Raw genomic sequence first — 15,447 nt, forward strand, 5'->3', positions numbered from 1 at the left:
AAAAACAGTACCATTACAGTACCTCTCAGTCGGTGGCTTAATGGGAAGTCCAATAAGAAAACAAGGAAGTGACTGTCAGAGAACAAGAGTAGGATCGCCTTAAACAAGCTGTCAGTCTGGACACGGGGGCAGTCCAAAACAAGGGTAACAATGAATATAGAAAGTTGCTGTCAAATTATGACAACCTTAAATATCACACTTCACCCAGTGACTCAGTAAGCGAAAGATAGAACATTTGGAAATATGTCCGACGTGAACAAAGATAGGACAGAGGACACTAAAAAGTGTACATTTTGTGACTGTTCGGTTTGTCCCTTGTTAGGTTAATACCCTGCTGCTCATTAGTGCTGCATTGCCATTAACATTGAGATGTGGATAATGAGGGGAGCAGTGTAGGGTGTGGAGGAGCACAGAAACATGCCTCATCATCTGGCTTCACCTTTACTGAGGACACACTGCAGCACAGCAGTATTGTTGTGTATCTCTAGTGTCTCCTCACTGTCCATGTGTATGTGGTGCCTACAATACGCAGTGCCAATGGAATATTACCAATAACATGACTACACAGTACCGTTATATATATTTAAATCTTCAGTTAACATATTGTAGAGAATTGGATAGGTACAGTAGGCATTCCTCTGGCTGACATTACTTTGGAGGTTTTTTTCACTCTGTGTAAAAGGGGATTTAATCAGTTCCAGTGCCTGAGTGGTAAGCCCGATCAGAGCTTGGGCATACACATGCAGAGGAGCTCCATGCTGGAGCAGGGGCTCGTTCAGGCACAGTCGCCTCCGCGCTCAGCGTTGGTGACAGTTAATTTACTTCTGTGTGAATATGACACAGCGCTCAGGAACAGCCTCAGTCTCCCATGCAGACTGTGACAGCAGAGGATCATTTCCAATAACATGGCTGAGTGAGGAGCGGAGATAGGAGTGACAGAGTGACCAATAATTCAGCTCAGACCACCGCTGTCTGTCTCGAAATGGGATCTCATTAAAATCTCATTATCCCACTGACATCACAGCAGTAAAACACCACAGCATGCAAAAGGCAAATACAATTGCATTGAAACGATGAAAAGACTTCAACAGCAGATCTTCAACTCTGCAAAAGGAAACGGGCGGTTTGCAGCAGGCGTGATCTGCCGCAGGCGCGATCTGCCGCAGCCGCGATCCGCTTTCAACCTGATGAAGGACTGCAAGGTAGAACAGTCATAAACAGTGAGACAAAGCCCTCCACGAGAGGGTCTAGACGGAACAAAGAAGCATGAGACCTAAACTTGGAACCTCAGGCAAGCAGACAAGCAGACCGCTATGATTTATAGCACTCGAATCGGTGGACCACAGGGTATTGGGCCAATGTGAGATCTGCACAGTCTAATGAACATGAGCTGAAACTAATTAACGCAAGACGTGGGAACATCCCATTACGGTGTATATTGGAACACAGCGAATACGGCCAGTAGGAGAATTAACACAGCTGCAATGTCCTTAGGTTATGTATTGTCGTAACACCCCCTCCTTACTCAACCCAAGTACATTCTCAAAATTATTCAAACGAGTTCATTACGTTCTAATGATTGCCAAAAGGTGTCTTTTGCAGTAGAAATAGAGTTGAACTGTGTGAAAATCATTTTTTTCTTTTAGAACTAATCTGGCGCCCCCCTGGTCTTTCTAATTAACCTTGATGGCTGTGGAAGAGCTTATGAGGAGAGATGGGGTTTTTGGGTGAACAGAAACCTCAAAAGTCCCATGTTCTTTTTGAACTTTTAACTCTCTTTTCCTAATTCACTGAGACCTTTACTCTTACTATCGGAGAGGACTCTTCTCGTTAACCCTGCCAAGGATGGATTCAAGGTTGGATTGAAGATCTCTCTGCGTTGAGCAGAACTGCTGAAATATGAAGGATGAAACTGGTAGAACAATAGGAAACATCAAAGCAATTCTGATTACCTGGTTTATATGGTCTACATGTTATGTCCACAATAATTAATGATTGTGTCAGAAGGTCAGTGTTCAGCTGAGAGGGTTGTTCTAATCCATAGTACTCTAACTCTGAGTGTGTTTGGTGTGTTTCTCTTGAAGCCTCCAAACAAGCATCTAACAACATCCATTAGCTTTGTGTTGGTATTCTCCCCTCGCCATCGTAGTCATTATGACTGCCTCTCTCTTTTCCATTTCACACTCTTATTCCCCCTCTCACAGAAAATCTTTACAATGCTCCCAAATGAAATATGAGGTCAATCGTCTGTCTGTCTGTCTGTCTGTCTGTCTGTGTGTGTGTGCGCGCGTGTGTGTACGTGCACCTTCAGTACGTTAAAGTAGATGCTCATGCTCATGTAAACAGTAGAAATGCTGTTATTTCATTTCACCAACCCGAATTCTATTCCAGGCGCTGTACAGTTTATGACAGGAGTGTATCCTGTATCCCCGCTTAAATCCACAGGGACATTTAGAAAAGGCACATTTTCCCCTGGACTCATCAGTGTTCACCATTAATAACACGAGCAATGATATAATGGGAGCGTAAATCTGGATTGGGAAGGATAGAGGGGGATTAAGTATTGGTAATTCGATGTGAAATCATTCGCTTTCAGGGTACTCTCTGAGAGTCGATCCCCGAGTGTCAGAGGTTGTAAAGCCGCACAATCAGTGCAGCTGTCCGAAGTTAGTGGCTGAATATACTATGGTGTGTCAGGGATCGATGGCGTGGTCCAGCCGGTAACCACCTCTCCAGAAGCGGTGTTATTGGTGTGTGTACCGCTTGGCTCGGACACTGTCATAGTCATTTGACATTCATTTACATTTACATTTATGGCATTTAGCAGACGCCTTTATCCAAAGCGACTTACAACAAATACATTTGTTTACGTAAGTGAATCATCTATCCAACAATCATCATAAGACAGTCATCAATGCTTACACCAGGGGCCATCGGCAGTCGTAATGCCAGTAGGCTAATTTTATTTTATTTTATATTTTTAAATATATGTTATTAGCAGGAGAGAACTTGTACAGGGGGGTAGCAGGGGAGAAGAGGTCTCGGGGTTAGGGTTAGTATAGGGGGGGTAGTGAGGGTGAAGCGGTCTTTAGGAGGGACTGTTAAGATGTAGGTTGAAGAGGTGGGTTTTCAATCTACGGCGTTTGTGGACATTTTATCAGACAGAGGTACTGTTTGCCACAGACATCCGGAATAATCCAGACATCATCCAGTGGTACCATGGTACCATCCACCATGGTATTCCTTACTTGAAACTGGGCGCGTTCTGTGATGAATTCCAAGTATGGAATTCTCTTTGAATTCTCTTTGAAAAAAAAAAAAAAAAACTGAGCTTTGAGTTCAAGGTGATGCACAGATATTCGGACCTGCACGTTTGTATTGTATGTTCATTTAAGCAAGACCTTTTCAGTGGCTTCATTAAAATGTACATAGCATACCGTGCAGATATTTGCACACTCTGTGACGCTAATTTGCCAAAATCTGCATGTTTCCACAGCGTGAGCTGCCATATTCTGTAATTGCCTGTGGATCCCTTAGAAGTAGAACAGAACAGGGAGTGCAGAAGACTCATTAAGTAACAGCCTCTATGTATTTATGTTGATACATTATGCATAATATGCTCCCACACAAAATGAATCATCTGTAATAACTAGCATGCGCACCGAATGTTTTCTGGAGTCAAATAAATGTATTCTGGAGAAAAATAAATAAAAGACATTTAAGTAATGTAATATACTGACAGAAATGTTTCACAGCAGCAGTTGCCTACGTCTTTCATTGCTGCATATCTCCCTGGTGATGAAACTTAATTCATACATAATTTAGATGGCGTGGGAAAAAGGGGCCACTGCATGTGCTGGCCTATGTTCCACACCAACGCTAACATGTTAGCATAAACCAATCAGTTAATCATGGTCTTCAATTCAGGCCAGACACTGAGTCAAATACTGTCGGTGTTTCAGTGCTGGGCTGGAACAGAAGCCTGCACGCCCTGCTGCTCCTAAGGACTGCAGTAGCCCAACCCCTGCCTCGACTGTTTAGATTTATCTTTTAAAAAAAGTGTTGTGCCATTGCTGTTGATGGCCCTTGCTCTGTGTTGCCACCGACACTGCTAGCCTCTGTGACACCCTGAGCAGTTAGATAAGGCCCTGTCCCCACAGAGATTCAGTGACCCAGTACAGTGTGGCCTGTGGATTGTGAGAGAGAGCCTGTCCGTACGGCCAGACCATCATTCACGACACCTCTTCTGAGAGGCTGATTGAAATAGCCACAGGACTTTAATGAAAGCCAGCATGCTATTAAAGAGGCAAGCGTTTTCTGTGCTACCATAAACCTACAGCCACCTCACCCCCCCCGTCCCCCGTCCCCCCACCTTCTTTTCTGCTCCAAACTAGGACATACTGTCCTATATCTAAAACAGTCTAACTGTACGAGGTGGCGGACAGTGTGATGTGGGTATTATGGTGCAGTGACTATTAGTTGTACACAATAACAAGGTAATAACACAGACATATTACTGTTCATATCAATCACAGCTGCCCAGATAAAGATCATACTATCAAGGGAGGCTGGTGGAGGTAGAAATCGGAGGACGGGCCAATAGTAACGCATGGAACGGAATGAGGAACGGTATCAAACACACAATGTCCTCCAATTTCTACCTCCGCCAGCCTCCACTGCATACTACAGAGCTGTGTATAATCCTTTATGGTGCACTTTGAAGTAAAAGACTGGGTTGTAGAATGAATAATATCATTTCTATTCCCTGAATTCAGCTGAAAGTGAGAGCATCATCACAACTTACGTCATGAAGAATACACAGCAAGGAGTGACAGGTGATCTCAGAAGACTTGACTTGATTGTGTATGTGTGTTGTACTCTACTCCTGCTTAAACTCCCCACAGCATGTGTAAGCCAGAGCTCTGTAGAGGTAGAGACAGCATTGTCTGCCACAGAAAGCTACATTTCAAAAGCTGCCTTCAACAACACCCAAGCAACCCAAGGCCCCATTTTCTACTTCAGTCCGACACAATTACTCACCAGGGGTTTCAAAGGACTGGATTTACCCAGAAGGTGACGCATGCTGACAGTAGTAATGCCTCAGCCCACTGAGGGACATAAGCCAGGCATACTGCTGGGTTATTGTCAAACTGAGAGTGTGCTAGCACATTACAATGCATTTAAATAGACATAGATGGAAAGAGATGCTTCGGACCTTGAGGAACATGTTTTCCCTAAGGAACAAAGCTTGGTGAGTAGATGGACCCACATTTAACTTCAGTGCAGAGGGTGAATAAAGTCGCCCAAATTGTCAGCGTTCAAGAGTGCCAAGTGTGACTTTATTCACCAAAAATGCATAAATTACGATGCTTCATTTTGTAGCCAATCAAAGTATTGTTGCTCGGTAAACACCACATAAAACACTTGGCAGTCTAGGTGATGGTGAGTGTTCCAGAATTTCTTTGGCAGTTAGTGAGTTAACATGGCACGCAGTAAATAAAAATAAAAATAATAATAAATACATTTTTCAAAACACGCTTTCAAAATCTCAAAGTGCTCCATGCCCTTCAGATATCTCTTCTATATACACTCACCGGCCACTTTATTAGGTACACCTTGCTAGTACCAGGTTGGACTCCCTTTTGCCTTCAGAACTGGCTTAATTCTTTGTGGCATAGATTCAACCAGGTGCTGGAAACATTCCTCAGAGATTTTGGTCCATATTGACATGGTAGCATCATTGCTGCAGATTTGTCGGCTGCACATCCATGATGCGAATCTCCCGTTCCACCACATCCCAAAGGTGCTCTATTGGATTGAGATCTGGTGACTGTGGAGGCCATTGGAGTACAGTGAACTCATTGTCATGTTCAAGAAACCAGTTTGAGATGATGTGAGCTTTGTGACATGGCGCGTTATCCTGCTGGAAGTAGCCATCAGAAGATGGGTACACTGTGGTCATAAAGGGATGGACATGATCAGCAACAATACTCAGGTAGGCTGTGGCGTTTAAACGATGCTCAATTGGTACTAAGGGGCCCAAAGTGTGCCAAGAAAATATCCCCCACACTATTAGATATTTGCGTTAACGAGCAGTTGAACTGGTGTACCTAATAAAGTGAGTCTATGTGCCTATGTGTTGGACTAAGACTAACCTTGTGTGAAGAAAAGAGAAAGAAAAACACACATAACAACTCAGCAAGCCCCCCACCACCCCCCCCCCTTCCCCATTATCTTTGAGGAATGTCAAAAGTATCCCTGGAGTCACCAATGTGATGGACTGAAGTTAATTTGGGCCAACTTGTAAGGAGTTAAAACAAAACACACACCTCTCCACCATCTTTGTGTATATCTAGCCCGTAGGGAGAAGTCAACTGTTCTCCTTCATTTAACTTGATGCCTCCCTCTACAATAGATTTCCAAGGAAAATGATACCAGTAAGAGACAGGAAACTGGCTTTACATAAAAGAGGGAATTTCTAGACTGCATCTGCTACCCTATTGTTTCCTGAGGTCCAAAATCTGACTGGTCTGTAGCTGACCGAACACATCAGAGCCAATCTCAAATGTGAAGCAGCAAAATTGAGAATTTGAAAAGTTCTATGTCAATTAAATATCTGACCATTTATAAAAAAAAAAAACACATTTTACATTTGACCTTTTAAAAACCGCCCTTAAAATGAATGTCGCCGTGGATACAGGGGACATTAAATAACGATTGGATGAGTAAGAGTCACAGTCTTAAATGATTAAATCCTTTGATCGCTTCACAAGGTTAGCTATAAAAATGAATAGCAGAGCCACATGACCTTCCCCAGCCTGACAAGTGGAATGGTGAGAGCATGGGAGGAGGGAGACCACAGGTAATGTGAGTTGACAGCCCTGGCCGCTACAGTCAGAGCTCTTCATTTATAGATCACCTCTCCTGGAAACCTTTCACCCAACATGCCAGAAGCTCTCAAACTCTCCCACACAGGACAGCCAGGGCAGTCGGTCCACAGTGGAAACACTGGGAATGTTGCACAGCAGATGTTTCGGCAGCAGAAAACAGACAAAGAGAGATCGTGTTAGGCTGATTAGGTTTGCTGATGAATCGTCAGTGAAGCAGGCAATAGCGTTTGTTTTATTTTGTTTTTTGACATCATGTGTGGCAGGGGAACCTCCCCCTCTCTTCCTGTGCTCAGCTGACACAGATCTAGCGTTCACACCCAATTAAACGCCGTCTCCTGTGTCCCTGATACTCTGCCATTGATCCAATCAATGACTCTGCTGATGCACTTTTGTCTACGGTTTGCCTCTACCTCTCCCACAGACTGGGTAACCATGGAGACCAAAGGTGCCACTTTGTCATACTATTTTAAGAAACTATTTCATCCCTTGGATGAGTGCACCACACAACTTCAACACGGAGGTGAAAATGTGTCGTGATGCCTCTCCGTTAGGGTAGTTATGTAATCACTATTCATATCAGAGAAACTGTACAGAGTGACCGGTCATGTAGTGTTCTGGCATGTTCAATATCGATAGTGATATCTTATATCATGGCTTGTTGATTAAAGATGCAAAGGATCTACAATAGTTGCATATCTAGGTTTACGCTAAATACAGGCTGCTTGCCAAAAAGGAAAATAAAACTTTCATCATGTTTTCTCAGAAATTGAGAACGAGAACAGTCAAATTCCACAACAGTGGAAAACACGGGTCCTTACCATGAATGATACATTATATCCTCAGATGTTACAGCAGAGGAGGGTAATAATGACCAAAAATACGATTTAACAACATTTATATTTATATTCAACATCTGTTACCCCTTCAACTCCAGTCCACTTTAAACTGGGGAGTCAATAGGGACATTGACACAAATTTCTCAAATTTTCCTTACAATGGTGAGGTCACAGACTAATCGGATTTGCACCTCCATGTCAATGTCAAGTGGGAAATAGGGAATTATGCAGTGAGTGGGAGATTAAATAAAGAACTGATTAAATCTCCAGCTGAGCCATCACTCAAGTTAATGAGTACTAAAATGAACACTTCAATAAAATATGGATATGCCAATGAAATATGTATACTATCACCAGCCCCGTGCTACGGCATTGGACTTAGCTGTAACTGCGATGTCTGACATATTTTTTTACAACATATGGGTCCCCAATGTTAGCACATTTGCAACCCTGATCACCCTAGCACAATTATTCTTAGTGAGTGTGTAGGCATGCACCCTGGGAAATTCAAGGCTTGTCCATTTTGGATGGGATGGATCTGTAATAGGGTGATGGAGAAGGCCCACGCAGGTCTGAGGAAGGAGAGGGGCACATAATTACCCTGCCAGTGGAATACAGTGGTGTTCTCATTGAACACAGGCCAGATTCCAGTGTCTCTGCTAATGAGGGTAAACCATCAATAGTGGGACTTTGGTAAACAGGGTGACAAGTGACGGATCTGTTTACACATACACATAAAACATTAATTTATTTGCAAACACTCTCCATGGCTAATGAATTATGCATAGACACAATACATTATTCAGTTTAACAAGGGGATGTGTCAAGTACAGGGATCAAGTTCATCTCTGGTTAAACCATGTGAAAGCTTCCGGTACTCGGTCTCTTGAGGATGAACTGATATTATATATATATTATTATTTCTACAAATTATATTATTGTTTATTTCTTGTCATGTTGACTGCGGAGTAAGGCAAAGCTTTTCCATCCGATGGGTATCACTGGGTATACCGCTGATATACGACAACGCCAAGCTGTCACCCAGCTAAGTGTACTGCACAGTAATTGTCATTCCACTCAAAGCTATAGGATTGTTCGTCCTGGGTCCTGGGTTCACTGAAGTACAGTGTGTGTTGTTTGAAGACAGATGAGCATGTTAACATGGAAGGACAGAGTTGTAATTCACAGGGCTTTCAAATGGATGAGCAGTTAAGGAATTCATCTCCCTGCCTTGAGTGCCCCCATGATTACACCTCTCTCTGGGGGGGGAGTTTTACACACGTAAACCCATCGATTTTTTAGAGAAGGGATGAACAAATAAAACCAGCTGTTGAGTGGTAGGCCACAGTCACGGGAGGCTGGTGGACGGGGAGCAGGGGAGGACGGGCTCATTGCACTGGATGGAACGGAATGAGGTGCTATCAAACACACTGTGTGTGGTTAGATGCCATTCCTCATTCCGTTCCATCCATTACAACGAGCCCGCCCTCCCCTTTTGCTCCATCCACCAGCCTCCGCTGGCTCCAGTACGAGACAGAGCTGTTATTGACACAGATGAAGGTGCGTCATGTGACAGAGATCATGGATTTTTCAGCTGTTCTCAATTACGGGCGGTAATGGGGGGGTTATCGCTGTGGAAACGGGGGCAGATCTCCAATGGCCTATTTTTTGAGACCTGGTGGAGAGACATCAGCATGGAGAGATGCACTGCAGCTAGCACACACACACACACTAACGAGTTTGCTCCGTGCTGACCCTGTGAAGTCCCTAAAAATAGAAAGGTGCTTTCACTCTCTTTCAGTCAGCACAACATCACAACACAATCCACAGCGGCAGGCAGACTGGATGGAAAACAGCTGTTCCGTCGCAATGGCCGTCACAGCATCACGTCCTGCAGAGGCTCTGAGAGCACAGTGATCACCAGGGCCGTGCCAGCCGCCCGACCACAGAGGCTCTGAGAGCACAGTGATCACCAGGGCCGTGCCAGCCGCCCGACCACAGAGGCTCTGAGAGCACAGTGATCACCAGGGCCGTGCCAGCCGCCCGACCACAGAGGCTCTGAGAGCACAGTGATCACCAGGGCCGTGCCAGCTGCCCGACCACAGAGGCTCTGAGAGCACAGTGATCACCAGGGCCGTGCCAGCCGCCCGACCACAGAGGCTCTGAGAGCACAGTGATCACCAGGGCCGTGCCAGCCGTCCGACCACAGAGGAGATGAGGATGATTAACATCAGAGAAGAGATGAGCCTATTGATTCATAGTGGATGATGGAACAAGTACTATACTGTATGGGAATACAGCCAGTAAGAAAAGTAAGAGCAGTTTATGCAAATTGATCAGAACAGTTGATCAGAAACAGGTGCAATTAGCGACAATAAGCATATTTTATAGATTCAGCAACTATTTGATACTTTTATTTAGCTTTTTTTTTTCAATGTTAAAAGTTCTTCTCTACTGAAAAGGGAGACAGACATTGTCTTTGACTGGGCGACCATCATGCACTTCCCCTAAACTGCTTTAGGGGAATAAGACTGATAAGACTTTTTAAGAGAAACTCAGGGATAGGCTTGATGCCACAACTGCATAATTCACAAAAGCATTACAGAGCCAAAAATGAACTCCAATCGCTATCAAGGCTCTTAAGTGCTAGCCATGTGAGAGACTTTAGAGGACTGAGCTGGCTAAAACAATATCACAGCTAAGACAGAGCACCTTAATTTTCATCTGAAAATGCTGTTTTTCTTTCCCGTGCTCTCCAACTTTACAGGAACCTACTGTACTGAACAAGTTCTATTTCTGCGACAAAATGCATTCAGAAAATGTCCTCTCTTCAGATGTACTCCTGACAGACAGACTGTCTACAGTGTAGGAGGCTATCGTGTTTGTGCAATGACAGACATGACGTCTCTTGGAGAGTGGGTGAGAGAGGCAGTCATTCAGACCTAGAACGAGCAAGGCAGACTGAGGCAGATGCAGACACCCACACAGGTAGAGGGAGGGTGCATGGTGCACGGTGCACAGTGGGGGGGGGCAGGGGGCAAGGGAGGGGGGACAACAGTGACAGATGCAGAGACCCAGGTAGCTGACATGATTCAAGCAGACAGGGTGATGAGTCACCCCGGCGTAATGTCTCTCTATGCGTAACCCACAGTGGCCCCCCAACCATGACTTATTTATAACCCATCCCAGCGATTCCTCGGCCACAAGTTATCCTGCAGCCAACAACAGGCTGGGTCACCTGAATGTACCTGAAGTCTGGTGCTCCAATCTGCTTTGTAGAAAGTCTGAACCTCTTTAAGTGTTTTTATATACTAAATATACTCTAGCTCCCCGCAGCTCTTAGGCAAATCTCATCAAAGCGCAAATTACAAAAATGCCTCTTTTACCAGAATTATTTTATTCAGGAAATTCCAACATGTGTCAAAGCTATTGTGAAAGCTTCCTCCAACAGAATTACCCATTGCCATATGTTTTATTCATGAGTCATAACGGTAAGCTTTCATATATGCATCCTAGCCCCATGACACATCGGGAAGAGAGCGCTTCTGACAAGGCTGAGTACCTTTAATTTGCCTACTTATTGAGGCTGATGAGTGTGGGCTGTGAACAAAACCATAGCCCAGGTGGCAGGGGTGGCCCCATCTGGCTGACTCATCACACCCTGTCAGGAAAACAGACACTCTAGAGAACACACTCAGTTACGCTTAGGCTTAGGGTCATACACACGCACATTATACACACACAGAGACAGAGACAGAGACAGAGACAGAGACAGAGACAGAGACAGAGACAGACACACACACACACACACACACACACACACACACACACACACACACAGAGGTACACACAGACACACACACACACACACACACACACACACACACACACACACATACACACAGACACACACACACACACACACACACACACACACACACACACACACACACACACACACACACACACACACACACACACACACACACACACTACACCTGTACTGAGAGAGTGCACATGCCTGTAGAGCACCAGCAATAAGAAAATAAGATTTTCTTATCCGCTGTGAATGTTTTAATGGATAAGACATAAGACAAAGTGCAGAGGCACTTACCAATCAATGGGGTTTTATTCTGAAAATCAATGATGACAGTGAACAGACGCTACAGGTTGGTGTTATTGTTGGAGATATTTTGAAAGCTAGGTCTGTTGGTATGGTAGTACTGCATTTGGAAGTATTTATCATACTAATGATCCTGGGGGTGCTACATAATTCATGGTAAAAAGCTCCACTGTCAAAATAAATTCTCACTGGAGCTCCTTTAATGAACATATTCACATCTTACTACAGAGGATACAATTAATCTGAGGACATCCAATCTCTAGGGCAGCACTGGTGCTGTACCCTCGCCAGAGCTTTGGAAAGTGACTTTTATCTCAGCATAGTGCCTGTACTCTACTGGACTAATACACATAACTCCACAAAGTATAGAATCAAGATTCACTATAATTGGTTTCAGGCTTGGCCTATCCCTTGATGCTCATTTAGCAGTTTTTAGTCTGGTTTCATCTCTTGTTATGAATGTGTGCCCCGAGTTAGAGAGGAGCTACAGATCAGCTCTCTCTGAAATGCAGCAAAACAAAACTTCAATCTCTCCCCCACGTGACTTTGACCTTGCAGGACACTTAATACATTTGTGTGCGATGGATAATTACATTGCAGACGGCCTCTCTGGCTCCCCCTGTGCTGCTCCCCACACATCCGCTCCCTCACATACATCTCCAGCGCCTGTATGGGCCCCCGTCCAGAGCCACACGTAAACACTTTGATTGAATTTACCGAGCAGACCTTGAAGAGTCGGCGCAACTTTGCAACACCAAATGAAATTGCTTCTCGCAACACGTGCATTCTCGGACTCTTACGTCCTCATTATCACGGCCAGACAGTCAAGCTCATTTCCCTGTCATGTTTAAAAGGGCCGTAAATCCATTTTCTTTAAATTCTCCACAGCAAGGCTTTATTCATGACAGGCCACGGGTCGGCTTTACGAGCAGTACCTGCTTGTGTGCCTCCAGCCCTGGGAAGAGCTACAGGTTCTGTTTGTGCCAAGAAACCCTCCCATGTTGCCAGGGTCCTGCAAGTGCAGGCTGCAGCAGGACCTGACAATTTTGGCACAAAAGTAATGCCGTACTACAGCACCACAGTCTGGACCGACCTCCTCACTCTGATGGATGACGTTCTGAGACTCTGCTTCGTGCTAATAAGAAACAACCTCAAGGGAGGTACAGAAGTTGATATACTGTAATGAGAATAGGTTGAGTGGGTTCCTGGGGCTGCAGTTATTGTACCGCTCCCACTACCAGGCACGTTAATATCAGACATCTGCTGAGGAGAGTGGAGAACAATTGGTTGTCCCAACGAGTGCCAGAGCAACAGCTTTGCAGACACTAGATCTGCTGAAAGACCATCCTTACGAAACAGCAACCTGCGAAATCTGGATTCTGCTGATTGAAACTGATTGAAATAGCAGCTTTTCGATATTGTAGGTATTTCATCCGTCCCTGGGGTTGACTCAGCGGTCAGGGGTGGTGTTGGCATAGGCTTTGTTAAAGTGCTTAATCAAAGAAATAATGCACAGAATGATCCTTGGAGGGAAGCCCCTTAAATCCCTCCTTTCTTGACAAAAGCTGGCGAGAGCAGATCAAATTAAGTGGTTTGATACTTCCTCTGCAAAGAGGATTAGGCCGATTAATTCCAAATGTGTTTAAATGATTAAAGCCTGTTAATGGGCGTTGGGGAGGACTTCCAAGTCTAGGGTCTCAGTGTTGGCTGTGATATCAAAGAGAGGTGAAGAAAAGCCACAGTCGGAGAGCACTAACAAACACAGACTGTTGGTCTTCAGTGTCACCGATTCATTTGTTTTATACTCAATTCTGAATTTAAAAAACAACAACTTGTAGCCTACCTTTAGAATACCATTCTAATCTCCCCTTTTCAAGACCACCAAAAAATACAGCAGGAACACAAACCTTCGTTTGACAAATGTGAATCTGCCATTTGGTGACAGAGGACCTAAATATAGAATGGAAAATAGAACAGAAGAGGAGGGCATAGTGGACACCATAAATATTCATGACAAGTGTTCACCAAGGGCTGGACTAGTTTGAAATACGGATAAAGGGATGAAAAGATGAATATTGTCTTCACATAAAACGAAGTTTGGTTGGTCACAGCACTCCCAAGGGCTTTCTATCATTGCGGATGTTCATCCCATTTACCCTCTATGTCTACGTCGCAGGTTCTCCACAGCAACATCTTCTGTGTGACAAGGAGAAAGAAGCAGAGAGAGGGAGAGAGGGAGGGAGGGAGGGGGAGAGGGAGAGAGGGAGAGGGAGAGAGGGAGAGAGGGAGAGGGAGAGAGGGAGAGGGCGCGAGGGATGGAGTTAGAGGGAGAGAGGAAGAGGGAGAGAGGGAGAGAGGGAGAGAGGGAGCGAGGGAGCGAGGGAGAGACAGGGGGAGGGGGGACGGGGGACGGGGGGGGCGGTGCGCAAAAGGAGAGAGAGAGAGAGAATGGACTGGTGGTGCCCATCCTATTGTCATCCTCTCTCTCTATCCTTCCTTCCTTCCTATTATACACTCCTCCCTGAGGTATCTGTGTCTATCAGGACAGACGTGTCAGGTTCGCGGCACGTTGCCTCGTCCATCTGAGCACAAGGTGACTCCGAGGGAGGCACAGCTCATCAACCGGCTCATGAGGCCATGGGCTTAGAAATGCAGCCCCATGTTTCCCCCATAAAGTCTCCGTCCGCCGGTTAATGGATGTCCCAACCGTCCTGACAGAGGCACAGCTCACATACATATAATAAACATGGCCATTTTATGATCTGCCGGATCAGAGGCCTTTCACAGCCCGGGACATGGGATAGAGGTGACAATGTGTGAATATCTGTGATGGATTCCCTACAGCTCTGCGTTTTGAAATGAATCATTTCTGAACTTCAGAATCAGAGATCTGGACTAAATAATTGTTGATGCTAATGTTGTATTTAGCTACAGCATTTCCCTCCCGTATGTGATTACGTCATTGCATGATACATTATCCAGGGGTGTCAAATATATTAAAGGTTAATTCTAGTGTGTGGAATCTATTACAGTCACCCTTTGGCTGTGCTTGCATTAAAAGCTCATCTATATTAATGTTATGTAAACACTGTTTAGAATACATTGAATCTATGAAAACTTAAGCAGCTTATGTAGGTAAAATGGACAACCAAATTGGCAAGCTCATGATAAATTCATGAGGTTTGTTTGAAATATTAATACAATATAAATGCAGTTATTCTAGTGTTATTTATGAGCTAACATTTCCCCAGAGTGCACCAGATTTTTTTCAGGGTTTGATTCATTCGTTGTCCTAAAACTCTGGTCACAAAATCCAAACATAAACCTTATGTGGACCAGATAAGCTACATCATGTAAACAAAACAAACATTCCCATTAGCTACATTTTACAGGAATAGCAACGTATGAAAAATAGAAGACAGTTGACTCGTCATCGCCAAAGGAAATCTAGGGACTCAGACACAGATGTCCATCTTGTCAAAAAGAGCCTACCTTGGCGATGACGCAACGTCACAGCGCGGTGAATCGGACGGGGATGTGGAGCGCTTTTTGACCACGCTAGACAACCGATTGGATGTGGGGAAAATGTGATTGTGTA

This window comes from Argentina silus, assembly GCF_951799395.1.
Source record: "Argentina silus genome assembly, chromosome: 13".
Lineage (NCBI taxonomy): Eukaryota > Metazoa > Chordata > Actinopteri > Argentiniformes > Argentinidae > Argentina > Argentina silus.